Below are 11870 nucleotides of genomic sequence, written 5' to 3'. Positions count from 1 at the left end.
TGAGTTGCCAAGAAAAGAGCCCTTGAGGCTATATGAGTAGGCAGCCAGTGTGCAGTTTGGGAAAGGGCCAGAGGTTAGCTAAAATGACACAACACAATCCTGACTTCTCACCTTCTTTCCAGACTTGTTTCTCGGGTTGCCGACAGACCTTCAGTTAAACATCTTTGCACCACCTTCAACTTTGCGTTTCACAAAGTTAGCTCATCCATTCTTTATCCTCCCTTGCCTACTCTTGGCCTCTGCCAAAAGGCTTCCCTTCAGAAATAACGTGTTTATTGCACCACCATCAGCGCAGCTCAGCAGGCTGGAAACCGCATAGTGGCGCTCACTCTTTCCTCTCCTTCTCCGCTTCTCTAATCCATCGTTCAGTCCTGATGAGCCTTTCTCCACAAAGTCCACTTTTCTTCCATTTCCCCAGTCACCACTGCAGTCTCTGACTCTGTCACCCCACGCCAGGATCACTGTGGGGCCTTGGGTCAGTTTCCTCTGCTGCAATTCATTCTACACAGAGCTGCCAGAAGAGCCATCAAGCTTTGTTTTCACCTCTAATATTTTATTTGTACGAGCATTTGCCAGCTTCTTAATATCTGCCAAATAAAATCCAAGTTCTCCTTGACATCTAACGCCTTTTAACGACTAGGAATACTGCTCCTCTTAGCGTCCTCAGCTTTCACGGTTTCTTATTTTTTTTCTTATTCTTATTTTCATCAAGCTAATTTGCTTTCCACGTTGCCCACACAGCACCATGTCTTCATGCACATCTTTGCATACATAGCTCATTGCCTCGGTATGGGAGGCACAAACCCCTCTTGTTTTCTCACACTATGAATCTGATTTCTTCCTTTCCCTCCAAATCCTGTTACCACTCACCTATATACAATTTACAATATCCTTGACATCCGTATGCATTTCCATAATAATTTCCATGTCTTTATATTATTCCATAACAATGTCTTCAGTTTTGCAGGCATATAATTTTCTTAAAGAGACTATATAAGTTCTTCAGGGAAGGAATTTTACTAGCCTTGTCAACCACAGAGGATTAAATGAGTTTATGTGGAAGTACTTTGTAAACTATCAAGTTTTATCAAATATAGTGTTAGAGTAGCTGTGGTGTGGCTGAAAAAGCCAAGGATTCGAACTTGGAAGAGTTGAGTTCACTAACTAGCTCTATGTTTTACCAGTTGTGTTATTTTAAGCAAAACTTAATCTTTACTGAGTTCCAGTAACCTCACCAGTAAAATGGCCATAGGATATCTTACAGGGTAGAGGTAGTTGTAAAGATCAAATAAAGTGACATCGGGATGCCTGGTTGACTCAGCAGTTGAGCACCTGCCTTTGGCTCCAGTGGTTATCCTGGGATCCGGGATTGAGTCCTGCATTGGCTCCCTGCAAGGAGCCTGCTTCTCCCTTTGCCTGTGTCTCTGCCTCTCTCTCTGTGTCTCTCATGAATAAATAAATAAATCTTTAAGAAAAATAAAGTGACATCAATAAAAAACTTTTTACATATTTTAAAGCATTGTACAGAGGTATATTTTTCAGTAATGACAAGGTAACACTAATAAATGTTGATATAATAACCAATACATGTTGATGTAGTGACTTGAAAAGATTGTAAGATGAGGAGCACATACCATTATGGCCTAAGTAGCAACGCTTCATAGATGACATATCATAGCAGTGCAAGTAGCTTTAGTGAGTCAAACATAGTAAACATCTCTGACTTACAAAAGAAGTAAATAGGACTACAGATAGATGTTAATGGAATAAAAAACATACAAAAATAGTATTTCTTTTAGAGTAATTTACCATGTTTATTCAATTATAAGGGACTATTTGAAAGACATGTCATTTGTCCAAATGCTCTCAAGTTCTGGACACTATGTTTGAAGTGTATTCAGTATTTGCTCACTCAACATATTTTGTTTTAGCAGATATTAATTGTATACTAATAGTATGCCACACACTATTCTAGGCCCTGGAGATACATCCATGAAGAGAGTTCAAGTTCCTGTTCTCAGGGATCTTAACATTCCAATGGTAGAGATTTAAATATGCAAATAAAATAACTATAGATTATAGTAAGTGCTATGAAGAAAGTAATGTGGGGTGGGAGTGAAAGACTGCTATAGATGGCTTTTTGAGAAAAGACATCAAGAAGACAGTGACATTTAAGCTGAGGTTGGAGAATGAAGTAGAAAGCCACAGAAAGAGCCCAGAAAAGAGCATGTTAGACTGAGAGAAGTGTGAATGCAAAGGCCCTGAGGCAGGAAAGGGCTAGCTCTCTTCAGACGCCTGTGTGGTTGGAGCCTAGTGATGAAGAAGTCTGGAGTCAGATCACACAACGCTTGGCAGGCCTTGATGTGAAGTTTGGATTTTTTCTATGTGCATTGGAAAGCCACTAAAGAAACTCACATGTTATTAAAATTGGAATCATACTACTTTTTAAAAAAATCATAGGCCATGTTATCATAATATAACATCTTTGGTCATCTCACAAAGTTTAGCATGATTTGGCTCAAAATATAAATTTAAAAAGAAGGACTATGCATTTTCAAATTTGGACCTTCTCTATATGGGTGGGGTGCACTGAGTAGGGGCTGCCATAGGTTCTACCTGCTGTTATCCTCACCTGTCTTATGAAATTAAGATTCTTCACATTCTAACTGCTAGCTATCTGATCAGTTGTCAAGATAGCAGACAGGCCACCTTCTGGGATCTTTTAAAATACATTGTTAAGACTATGCCATAAGGATAAAGGAGACTGTTGATATACCGATACAGAGTGACCCCTAAAATATGTTAAAAGGAAAAAAAGCTTTGTATACAACAAAAGGGTGCTATCATTTTTTGTGTATATATAAAGTATCTCTGGGATATATAAGAAACTGACTTGCCTATGGTGAAGGGACCCTGGTAGCTGGGGAATAGAATGGGGGAGAATTCTTACTGTACACTTTTTTATATTTTTAAATGTTTTAACCAACATGAATGTATTATTACTTATTCAAAAAATTAAAATCCTACATTTTTTCCATATAGATACTTATCTTACAGAAAACAGGCAATGTTCCAGAATTGGTGAGAAAGTTTGCATCACTGGGTAAACCTAAAGTTAGTCTATATAATCACAAGAATATTTAAAATCTAGACTTATGCTCTCCAGTACAGTAGTTACAAGTCACATGGCTATTTAACTTTAAACTTAATTTAAACAATATCAAATTTCAAATTCAGTACCTTGGTCACACTAACTACATTTCAAGTGCTCAGTAGCCATTAGCTACACGTGACTAATGGTTATCATGTGGACAAAACAGAGAACATTTCCACATCATGGAAAGTTCTATCAGACAGACTGCTATACACTTATGCAAAAATACCATCAGGGCTATGAGCTAACTCTTAAAACTTAGCTGATCAAGACAAAGAGACTCAGGAGTACAATAATACCAATACATTCCAATGCTAATTTCCCCAAGATGACTCACTAGAATGGCACTTAGAGGTGCAATCAAAACTCCCAGCTTTAGATTTCTAAGGCAGACTGGTATATAATTTGTCATTACAAAACATCAGTCTACACTAGTATAGCACTAGCAGTTATTGTGTAAGAGTTAAGAATTGTTTTTGTATATGTAAACTTCGATTAAATAAAACTAACATAGTTAATATTTACTGAATTTGATATTCTGCATTGATTCAGTAAATGAGTCAAAAATACTAGCACAATAAGAGTGAGTAATGAGATTCAATTATATTCAACTTCTTTAGTACAATTTGTCAACTTTTGTTATCTTCGCTATCATTATGAACTCAGCTTTTCACAAATTAACACATTTTAAGTAACCATAGTCATCATTTTCCTTTTGATACTCAGAGTGACAGAATTTAGCCCATGAGTGTCCCTGTGTTCTTCTATGCAACACCATTATTTTTTTAAGCATTCTTACTTTCTGTCGGAATAAAATATTCCAAGACTTACCTGTATCTTCCCAGACCCAGACATGAATCAGCCATTTTTCTAAGGCATATTGCGTTTCCTTCAAGTGAAAAATAGTACTAGACCCAAAAATGTAGGCATTAGGAGTGCATATCATGAGGCTCATGTGGTGGAGTAGTATTATTCCTTGGCCATTTCATTGAACAGAGCTAGAAAAGACATAATTTATTATATGTTATTAGTTTTTATTAGTATTTCCACCTTAGTTCTCACATTACCATATGTCCATTTCAATTTTTAAAAATTCTTCAAATAAATTATATTTCTCTTTTTTACAATTCAATGAAACATTCAATTATCACTTTAAATAAAACTGTTGGATTCTTGACAAAGTTAACATAATCACACATTTCATTTATCTGATGATAAAAGGATTGAACAGTAATATAAATATTAGTACTAACAGTGAAACTACTCTATAATGTTCAATTTTTTTCTTGCTTTTCTCTTTGAATGCATCCAGACCAATTACTCTGCCACTCAAGACTTCATTTTGCTTCCTTGGATAATACTTATGAGTATTGTTTGGTCCTTGTGTCTTTGTCCATGAGCAAGCAGACAACTAACATTTTTGAGTTCTTGGAGACAGTGGCCTCCAGTTTCTTACTTTTTCCTCTTGGGAAGCTAGAATTTTTGTTTTGAAATGCAAATTAGCTTAGCAATAGTTAAATGACAGGTAGGCCATCTTCATGTTATCTTTTAAAAATAGGTTTTCGTATAAAAAGAAATGGACAATGTTCCAAAATTATTAGAGAAAGGAAATGGTATCACGTGGTAAACCTGAAGTCACAAGTTAGATTTTAATCTAACTGATTAAAATCCAGACTTACTACTATAGGTTTCCAAGTCAGAGACAACTGGACAGGTACCTACATGAATAATTCTGTAACTACTATCATTCAGAGTCCACTTGTGAAGACATAAGCAGTTATTCACCAGTTAGCCTAAGTATATTTTCTTGCTCAGCCCACGAATGAGCCCGAAGAAAGATTTCTAGAAGGAAGCTGTTCACACCTGATTGGTATCCTTGAAGAAAAAGCAAAATAAACCAGTGAACCATAGTTATAGGAGCTGCCTAATGATTAACAATACAAAACTAGAATTGAATTTCTTCATTTAGTTGGACAGGTAGGTGAGTTATGACTCAGGAGAGTTGTCACAGAGCTCTATCAGGGCCTAACCCAGAGGAAGTGGCACTATCACCAAATGCATTGCTTATAGGGTTTAACTGTGGGCTCTGGGCCTCACTTTTCTCTTCCTTTGAGCTGCGTGTTGAGTTAGTAGGCTTGCTACATGGTGGCTGTTATTAAATTAGGGAAACTCAGCCTGATTGCTCCTCTCACCTCCAGCCTCAAGCATCCAAAGCTGAGTTCAATTTACCTGCCTTGTGTAACTGGAATACCCTGTGCTCACTCTACTAGTATACCAAGTATTGTGTTGCATTGTAATTTTTGGCCATCATGTCTGTCACCCCATTGGTCTATCTACATTTTTCAGATAGACTTTTCTGTAGATAGACTTTCAGATGTAGATGTACATTTCCAGAAAGAATAAGTCTTCAATTGGGGGTTGCTTTAGTCTCTCGTGATTCACATCAAATAGGCCTCTTAACTTTAGACTTAAAAACCTCATGAAGCCAGTCAACTCTAATTTATCTATTATAACAAGATATAAGTTATTCTAGGTATATCCTAGAGAGCAGAATGTTGAAAATATTTATAAAATCTCTAAGAAAGTTCAAATGCTCAAGTTTTCTAGAGAACCTTGCAATCCATTCACTAAGATTAAAAATGCATCCATACACAGAAGTGAAGTCAATGGTATTAATGTCATTACATATTCTTTAAGGTAGAGATTCTCTTGCCCACTTCTATACCTGCAGTGTTTCAAGGTTCTTAACATACTACTCAGTAAATATATACTGAATGAATAAAGTATAAATATAAATATAGACATACCTTTGTAATCACCAGCCCAGAATACTGTCCTTTTGTCACCTACCAGAGACCTCAATTTGAAAGTGACTTTAATCTACCTATTTTAAAAAGTGCACTGATATTTGAGATATGTTGCCTAAAGGCTACCCAACCCTCAGTTTCTATATATTTGGTAAACTTAATGTCAAATTTAGCTCTCAACAGTAATACCTTTGCCAGATTATAATTAGCTATATTAAGAGTCGACAAAGGAAAAACATCCACATGAAAATTATTCCTGCAGTTTTTGTAAAATCACTAAAACAGTTGCCCTGTTTTCTAGAAAGTAAGTTTCATGAAGCCAGAGACTTTACTGGTTTTATATGCAGTATAAATTTATATTTTATATGCAGTGCCTTGGGCAGGGCATGCTATAGGCCTGAATGAGTACATGGCTTGTAGTGAATGAATGAGTGAATTCTATAATTTGATGTCTTTTAAATAAAGAGCTATACAATGAATTATTTTCTAAGATTGACTACAGGGAGAAAGTTTGTCTTCCTGAATAAACTGATGTGGCGTTTTCGTTAGACAGTAAGAAGGTGTTTTCTTTTACTTCCTTCAGGGAAGATTAAAGCAGGACCCTTCGAAGAATATCCTCTGTCTGTCTTCTTTCAAACTTAACATCTTGGGGAGCCTGGGTGGCTCAGTCAGTTAAACATCTGCCTTTGAGGGTCCTGATGCCAGGGTCCTGGGATCCAGTCCCCGCTGGGAGCCTGCTTCTCCCTCTCTCTGCTGCTCTTCCTGTTTGTGTTCTCTCTGTGTCAAATAAATAAATGAAATCTTTAAAAAAAAATTAATATCTTTACTCCCCCACCAGAATTGCCTTCTGATAAGATTGGATCCTATGCTCCCTTTCCGTTTAAGCCCCAATCCCTTTTTCCTTGTATCTGCTCCCCTCTCTCACACTCTCACTTGCCTCTACCCTCCCCTATCGGCCATGTTTCAGCCATTTGATGTTGTCATATCCTCAACACCTCTTGCTTATTCTGCCTCATGGCATTCCTGATGTTATTTCCTCCACCTGGCAATGCCCCTTCCTGTCATTATTCCAAGTACTGGCACCATTAATTCCCTGATCAGAGATCTTGCCCTTTGAACTTGCACTGCCTGTGTTTGAATCAAAGTTGTTCTTTAAGCTTTAGTTTCTTCATTGGCAATTCTGTAGCTTTATACCCTATAGGGCTATTGTGAGGAGGGATATAAGTGGTCAATAAATAATAGTGCTTAGTATTAACATAATTTAAATTAAATTAACATAATTTCTTCTATTTTCCTAAAGTGTACTTTTCTCATACTTCATACCTGAACTATGTACTTTGGTTATTTGTGCCTCAGGTCCTAGAATATAATCCATTTCAAAGTTCTCACATTGACCCTCCCCACATAATCCACAACCTGGATAGGAAGTAGATAATATTTTTGGTTGCTCATCTAATACTTATTGTTTCCATGTAGCCGTTGTATTTTTCTGTTCACCACATTAGTTTAGGACAATGACAGTTGTAACTTATGTATGTCTGTTTACATGTGTCTATCTCTTTCTAATAGTTATATTTATAGAAATAGGAGTTGCTCAATAAATGGTAGTACTGTACATTATGTAGTATGGACTTACAATTAATACCTTATTCAGGTCTCACCATAATCCTATTAGGTAGGTAGTGGTATTTCTGTTGTAGTAGCATCCCTGCTGTTAGTGTTGGCTTAACACAGATGGCTATGCCATTAGAAGAGCACTTTGTAAGGAAACCTAAATATTCTAGATTTCTCTGAGTTTCTTATTCTTTCCTATAACAAAGTGATTAATTGCCTTTTTTCTCCCAATATTGTTTCTGTGTTTCTGAGCCTGTGTTTATGACTCTAAGTGGGTCTCTGCTTCTGGATCTACTTATGTGGCAGCCATTTCCTCACAATTAACTTCATGTGCCTCATCTGACACACAATGTCAGCACCAATCTCAAACTCTTTTATAAATCATTTCTTTGTTTGATTGGTATGAGGAAAATATGTAATGCATGTGGAATAAAACATAAAATCTGAACAAGACTCTTACCACAGGAAATCCTTCTGATCATGGGCATAACAATTTACAAATCTGAATAGGTGTCGTGCTCCTCACCAACCCAGCAAACCAAAGAAGCAGATGGCTAATCTTCTTAAACATTATATAGTTTGGGTCTTATCATAGACATTTTAAAAATATTTTTCTATTTCAAGGATCTACAGAAAGTTTATCCCTTCAGTTGGGAGAGCACTGCTATACCTCCTTATTATTCATCTCAACTACATCTCTGAATAGTATCTAAAGACCTTATAAGGCTGGTCAACTTTAATTTGTCATATATTACATGGAATACTATAAATTATTCTGGATATATTCTGAATGTATCCTGGACATAGGTGAAAATTACTTATGAATCTCTGGTGAAGTTCAAGTGAGCAAGTTCTACAGAGTACTTTACTTTTATTTTATTTTATTTTTTTTTACTTTGTACAGGTTAATTGAATGATGTTGATGTCATTGGACATTCTCAGGCATCCACAGTGAGATGCTGCACATATAAAGACATTATTCTGCCCCACAGCTTGCAATCTAAAATTAGATATACACAGGCAAGCCAGATAAACATAGCACATTTTTTTGAGACCAAAAAGAAATGATGGGAGAGAAAAATGAGAGTAGTGAATCAAAAAGTCAAAGGGAATTGACAAATATTCTATCTTCTGCCTTTCACTCATAGACTTAATTTCCTCTGTCAGAAGCAGTCAGACTGTTAAAAGTCAGTCATGCTGTATAATGTTCTCAGCTTTGGAGGTCCAGAAAGTTCTTTCATCCAGCAGTCATTGTTTGTCCCTGCTTGCCTGACTCTAGGTACTGAAAGTCCACTATCTTCAAGCTCAGCCCTGGAAATGAGTGCCCAGCCAGTATGTTAGGAAATATTCCTTCTAGGAGCCTATGGAGTTGGAAAGTGGCACACTGCAGTGAGACAAGTGATCTGGACTTGAACACAGCTCTACATACTCATGCCATGTGAACTTCAGGTTGAGATCTCCCTATTAAACTTCCCTTCTATGTGTTCTGTCCACAAGCCTGTCTGGCCATCTCTCTGAGTTTGGGATACAATCCCCCCGCCCCCAAAACAAAAAAGCACCTCCAGTGTGCCTGGCTTCATGCTCCCTGATAGGAATACAGACAAATAGGACATAGGCTCTCTTTTGGAGTTTACAACTTATTTTGGAGTTTACAACTTATTTGGGAAGATAGCTCATAAAAAAAAAAAAAAAAAACTTTTAATGGAACGTGGTAAATGTGGCAGAGGGGTAGTCAGGCTAAAGCCCAAAGGAAGAGCACCCAACCCAGTCTGGTGGTCAGGGAGGAGTGATGATGAGATAAGAGTCTGAGAGCTTGGCAGAACCAGGAGACTTGTAGTCCAGAAGCCAAGAGAGTGTGCTTAAAAAAAGAGGGGGGAGGTAAACAGGGTCAGATTTTGCAGATGTTGAGCAAAATGGACCTGAAGAGAATCCACTGGATTTGTCAAATAGAGGAGGGCTCACTGTCAGGGCAGTTTGAGTAGAGGTGGAGGTTGAGGAATTAAGGAGAGACAAGAAGTGGGAATAGTAAATTTGGCTGTGAAAAGAGCAAATTAGAGGCATAGGTCATTAAGGGAAAGTTTGTTTTTTGATCAGAAAAACAGGTTTCTAATCTGAGAGAAAGGAGCTGGTTGGAAATAAAGAGGTGATCAATGGATCGAGGGAACAGGTTCTTGGTTCCAGTTCCACATCCCATTCCTGGTTCCTCCTGGGATAGGATTTAATACCCTCTCCTGATTCTACTAGTTCCCTCCCTTAAGGGATGGGCTTTGCTTCTAGTCTCCCTAGCTTACTCTCAATTCTACCTCCCTAAAAGAAGACAACGGCATTCACTGGATGTCAAGAACCACAGCTGCACAGAAGTCCTGATTGACCAGCTTCCTTCCCAAAGTATTTATTAATCCACAAAGAATTGATATATTTTTCCAGGGACTAGAATACTTCTGTCAACCATCTAGGGCATCCATTTCCTGTGCCCCGGAGGTTCAACTGTTAATTGGACTTATTAGGAAGTTGCTTGTTCAAAATGGCTTTATAACAAGTCTTTGGAGAGTTATTTAATCCAGACTCTAGTGAAACCGGAGAGTGAGCCCTTTCTAATGAGTGAGGTACTCAAACCTAACCTAGACAAACTCCACTCTTGTTGAACTCTTGCTCTCTGACAAAATTTTTTAGACTCCAAGCAGACCATTTTTCTCATCTTTGTTATTTACAATTACGTTTTCATGAGGTCTACCACACTGTACTCTCATCTTCTACCAGAAATAATGTAAGAGCCTCTGGATAATCTTAGTAATTATGTATGGGTTTGGATAGTTTTAATCCTTGCTGTAGTCTAATGTTCACGTTATTGGAGGTGATCTCCCTTTACCTTCCTTTATTGAGTACACTTCTTCTTTGACCCGTTTTCTCATATTACCTGTTTTGGTCACTTAATAAAAATATTAAAACGAAGTCCTGTTTTCTTCCGAAGTACAATGATGGAATTTCCACCCTTTGTTTTTTACTTTTTAATTTATTTTTAAATATTTTATTTATTTATTCATGAGAGATGCAGAAAGAGAGAGAGAGAGAGAGGCAGAGACACAGGAGGAGGGAGAAGCAGGCTCCATGCCGGGAGCCGGACGTGGGACTCGATCCCGGGTCTCCAGGATCACGCCCTGGGCCGAAGGCAGGCGCTAAACCGCTGAGCCACCCAGGGATCCCCCACCCCTTGTTTTTTAAAGAAAATACAGAATCTAACAGAAAATTGTCACAGCCAGATAAAATGCTGGGATTGCATGTTGACTGCATTAATTTTTATGCTGGCACTTAGGATACCAGAGAGCTCATGATAAGCTTCGTGAGGACAGGGTTTTGTTTCCGTCACTTGTCTTTCCTACTTACACAGTACTCTCCACTTGGCAGGCGTTCAATAAATATATTGACGGATTGACTTTTAACCACAGAGTTCTAACAGAGTGAACGGTGATTTAACACTTCCTAATAGACACGTCTTCCTACTACACAATCCAAAGTTTTGCTCTTTTGCTTAATAAAGCACATGAGGCAGTATGTTTTTAAAAAATATTATCTTCCTACCAAGATGGGGGCGAAATAGCACTTATGTGGGATTCTGCTGGTTTAAATTCTAATTAAATGACAATAAAGCCCCCAGTCCACACCTGGTAAAGTATCTGGCATGCATTAAAGTTTATTGAATTAAAGAATGAATTGGGCAATCGTTTAGTTTGAGACTGTTCTCTTAACAGTAAGATAAAATTATTACTAAGTGCTCCACCACCCACACCAGATGCTGTAGGGAACAAATGATGCTTATGCAAGGGGTCTAAGAACTGTAAAGTAAAAAACTCTCAAGTGGGAGTTGACTTAATGGCATTCCTGTAGGGACACTGTAATGGAATTATATAACGGTGTTTTTTTGAGGACCATCGATTCATTAAATTCACCATTTCTATTAAAGTCCGCAACGAAATGTATGAGGTTGTTTCACACATTTGTCATAAACTGTTGCTGACCTTGCCTGCTTGCGGGTCTGGGCTGCTATTCCGACTGAGAGACTCATACTCCGAGGAAAAACAGCAGTTTTTCTTGAGTCCTGTTTTCTGCCGCAAAGAAATCTCAAAGTAGAAATAGCAGAACCAAAGATTCCCACCTCGCAGCTTAAGTTCATAGAGATCACGACACTTTAAAAAGGGAGGCGGACAAAGACCCCGAAACCGCTTTCCCAAATTAAAGCCCCTCTGAGCAAAGGACAGCGCGCGGTGGAGGCCGAGGGCCCCGCCCCCGCCGGAGGC

At 38.0% G+C, this 11870-nt stretch overlaps 1 long non-coding RNA gene across 1 annotated transcript in view; it reads right to left on the bottom strand.

The window, feature by feature from the left end:
* The window catches only part of LOC119864992, a 13909-nt gene extending 2039 nt beyond the window's left edge, over positions 1-11870 (bottom strand). The window contains exons 1-3 of the long non-coding RNA XR_005368438.1: positions 11592-11870; positions 5962-6738; positions 3986-4152 (exon numbers count right to left, since the gene is read on the bottom strand). This is a non-coding gene — a long non-coding RNA (uncharacterized LOC119864992). The remainder of the gene's footprint in view (positions 1-3985; positions 4153-5961; positions 6739-11591) is intronic.

The sequence above is a fragment of the Canis lupus genome, chromosome 13, assembly GCF_011100685.1.
Source record: "Canis lupus familiaris isolate Mischka breed German Shepherd chromosome 13, alternate assembly UU_Cfam_GSD_1.0, whole genome shotgun sequence".
Classification (NCBI taxonomy): Eukaryota; Metazoa; Chordata; class Mammalia; order Carnivora; family Canidae; genus Canis; species Canis lupus.
This window is presented reverse-complemented; position numbering and strand designations above follow the sequence as displayed.